This window comes from Benincasa hispida, chromosome 10 (genome assembly GCF_009727055.1).
Source record: "Benincasa hispida cultivar B227 chromosome 10, ASM972705v1, whole genome shotgun sequence".
Lineage (NCBI taxonomy): Eukaryota > Viridiplantae > Streptophyta > Magnoliopsida > Cucurbitales > Cucurbitaceae > Benincasa > Benincasa hispida.
The window spans coordinates 16,932,517-16,936,743 of record NC_052358.1 but is presented as its reverse complement, the minus strand read 5'-3'; positions in this window follow the sequence as shown (position 1 = coordinate 16,936,743).

Genomic DNA, 4,227 nt, shown 5'->3' with positions numbered 1-4,227 from the left:
ATATATATATATATATATAAGAATAAGTTTTTCTTCTTTTTTTGTATTCATCTTTCATGCTGGTCAAAAACTTAATATTGATCAACAAAAAATTCTTACTCAACTTATTAGATAAGTGTTTTTCCATCCTAACACAACACATCACAAATAAGTTAAAATTAAAACACAAAGTTATGAGTACTTTTTATGTCACAAACACATTATCTCTTTTCTATTACCACATTTTTCTATTATCTAAAGAGTTTTTGAAAGTACAATTGAAACCTACCACAAATTAATCAAGCTATCCCTAGCTAGATTAAGTAGGATTAATAATAGTGCCTAGCCTTGTTTGAGTCCAAGACATTCCTCTTTGTTCACTTATATATGTATTCACATGGCATCAAATGAAGAAGCCCAAACTTCTGTTCAATAATTCACCAACCTTTAACACTTCCCAATACTCCTATATTTTGCACCCTAGCAAGAGCAATTATCTTTTGCAGGTGAAACCACCAAATTTTATGTTTTAATTATTATTTTTAAATAACAAATGGTTCATAGGTTCTATGTTCTTGTTTTTTATATGGGATTTAATGCTATTGATCATAAATGAAAAATATGGTTAAGTATCTAGCTTTACAACGATAACAGTGACATTTTTTTATATTTTATTCAGTGTATATTACAAAGTATGAAACGGGTAAATACACACAAAGTAAAGATAAGGAATATTCTAAATTAGCCTAAATTAAGGAGTATAATATGCTAATTTACAAAATAAAATATGTATATATGGTAACACCCTCCCTTAAACTCAATGTGGTAGAGTAGAGACCAACTTGATTTTGTGAAGCAACTGAGCGAAACGTCTAGGTGACAATGCTTTGGTGAAGATATCAACAGGTTGCTCTGTAGTGAAGACGGATCAAAGGAGGAGAGTGTTGCACATAGATGATGATGAACAAAGTAACAGTCATTTTCAATGTGTTTGGTGCATTCATGAAATGCATCATTACGAGCAAAATGCATTATTATGAGCAATTTGGATAGCACTATGATTGTCACAATGAAGTAGAGTAGCAGACTGTTGAGGAACACTCATATCAACAAGAAGCCAACGAAGCCATAGTAACTCATAAGTAGCATAGGCAAGAGCACGATATTCAGATTATTTGCTGGAATGAGAAACTATAGTTTGTTTCTTATTTCACCAAGAGATGAGAGGATCTTTTAAGTAAAAGATATAACCTGTGGTGGAACATCAATTAGTGGGATCACTAGCCTAATCAGAATTAGAGAATATACTAAAGATGATTGGGAAGAAAACTGAAGTTCATGGCCAAGAGTGCATTTAACATATCAAAGAATACGAAGACAACAATAAAATGTATAGATTTGGGAGCGACCATGAGCTGACTAACAATAGCAACATCATATGCAATATCCGGGCAGGTCACAATAAGATAAACGATACTGCCAATCAGTTGCCGATAAAGAGTGACATCTTCGAAAGAAACACCATCAAATGGAGTCAAACGGACATTTGGATCAAGTGGTGTTGATGATGTGGTCGAGTCAGTAATGCCAAATCGAGCGAGGAGATCAGAAGCAAATTTAGCTTGAGACAAGTAGTAACTGGATGAAACCTCTGTTAGGATTGGTGTCCTAAATCTCTTGTATTCTCGTAGTTTATAAACATTATAAAGAGTTTGTATAAGACCTGACCAAGAAGTGTTAACGTCTTGTTATATAATGTCATTCATGACAGAGACTTCACTTCACTAAGATGACCATAGGTAGCATGACCTCAATCCTGAGTGAGTTGGGAACTCCTGCCTTTGAAGGCAGTCCTTTGATTTGCATAGGTGCGAGTGGCCAGGTCGCCGACTCAAACCTACCACTTTGGAGATTCGTCTGATTTGGGAGCTGGGAACTCATCTACTCAAGATGGAATTCACTCCTTCCCCGAAGCAGGGGTAAATAGATAGATTACTCCCTTAAGAGCTGATCCCGGGGCTTGAACGATGTGGTGCCACACACCTTCTCATGGCCCGAGAAGTGTCCACATATAGTTGGCCTATGTTGTATTATTCATTAGAGGAATCAGTGGTACTTAAGGAGTTAGATGTAATTACAGGGGAAAAACGGTAAATTAGCCCAGCTGTACTTACAAGTATCTGTGAAGGGTTATCATACTCATGATTGGTTATATTCGATGGACACAGAAATATATCTGTGGTAAGAAGAGTTCAGTTGTCGGTCTTTAGTGGAATGTCTGGCAGTTAACGAATGGTGGATCTCGTGGCTGAAGAGTTTAGTAAACTATTCAAGTACCGTTGGAGTTTCGAGCCATAGGTCTATAAGATCCTCTTGGTAGCTTGGATTCAAGTTGAGAATCAGGTTTTGGGTTAGTTTGAAATGTTCAAATTGATAAAAGGGAGTTCGATTATATATGATATGATTGAACTAGTTAATTATATATGATATAATTGACTTTATGTATGAGATACATTAATTGGAGAAAATTGGATATAAATATAATTTATATTTAGTGGAGGAGAAAACACTATAGTTGATATATGATATTAAACTATAGGTCAATGAATATAATACGATTATATTTATTAATTTATTAATTGGATAGTTATGGTATAATTGGCCGCCATTTTCTCTGTAACCATGCATTAGTGGGAAGTTCCATTTGGTTTTCGTAACTGAAGAATAAAATGAAAATTGTTTTCATTTTGAAAAGAACACGGTTAATTGCTCATGGTGTGAGTTTCTTTCTATCACTTAGTAAATCAGAACCTATACAATAGCTTGTATTTACTAAACGATCGCTTATATGCGCTTGCGCTTCTATTAAACGATCGCCTACCTTTTCTTAAACGATCGGTTAGCGCCGAGCTTTTACTAAACGATCGTATAGATGATTGCTTACCTTTTCCTACACGATCATGTGCTTCGCCTAAATGATCAAGCATCTTGTCTATACGATAGATGTTACCTTCTCCCATTTGTTTGATTATTGTATACAATCTCTTTTCCTCCTCCCTTCTACCAAATCTGAACAGAGCCATCTCTTTGGATTCTCACTCTGAGAATACTAAGGGTTCCAAGTGGTGGTGTCGTCCCCATTCTTCATCTGTTCGTGTGGAGTCCGTTTGTGGTAGATGATTGGGTGTTGTTGAACGATTAGCTTGACGTTTCTAGCCGAGGAGCAAGAGCATCCGTTCGTGGAGAGAGTGAGATTTTCCGAGAAGAAAGTCTTCAACTGGTAAGTTCTCTTGTTCTCGTGTTGTTTTTATCTGAAAGCATGTCGGTAATAGTAGTTTGATGCCACTCATATGTGTGAATGTAAATGTGGTAATTCTGTCACAATACTTTGGAAAGATCTGTTTCCGCTCAAAGGTACTCTGTGTATAAGAGTTCCTTCAATAACGCCATTAAATATAGAGGACTTACATCTCTTCCTGTTCACTTATTTTGTGCCAAATACTGTTGAGCCGTATGAGGTAGGAAACTCTCCAAGTACGGTTTCTAAGGGACAGGAATTTACGCTGCCTATTCCGACCGGGGGAGAACAGGGCCATTCGACAGGGAGATCTCTGAAATGCGGAGGCTTGGTTTCAATCAAGCCGGCTGAAGTATTTGGAAAACAAGCTATAAGCACTTACTCCGAGTGATTAATTATTGAAGCCCAAAATTGGTTGAAGATCAACAAGGCTTTTCAAATAAGAAAACTCTGGTTTTATTTTCTCTTTATTTTAATTATTAACTGCTGATTGCTACTTAATGAAACTATTTCTTTCGATACAGAATATTTTCAAATGATGAATGTTTTGTTAATAAATATTAGCTATTATATTTACGCTAGTAATTAGTATAGAGAATTTTTATATTTTTTATATTTGTATAATTCTTTGTTTGTCTGCCATCAGTCAAATCAATAAAAGCCGGATAATTCTCAGTGAAGAAACCAATCAAGGCGATTTCATTATATCCCTTCTAATCTAAGATAAGATTCGTTCAATTTTTTTGGTAGTTTTGTAGGGGGTTAACGATTTTACAGAGATAACATTAGAGAACTGTTTTTATTATTAAAAATAAAAAAATATGTTCTAATGTAAGACATAAAGTAGTTCCAAAGAACTCTAATGGAGATATGGCTGAGTATATAAATTAGTGTATGTCTCAAAAAAAAGACCGAAAGAGAAAGATAAAACTTGCTTAATTCTCTGTTTT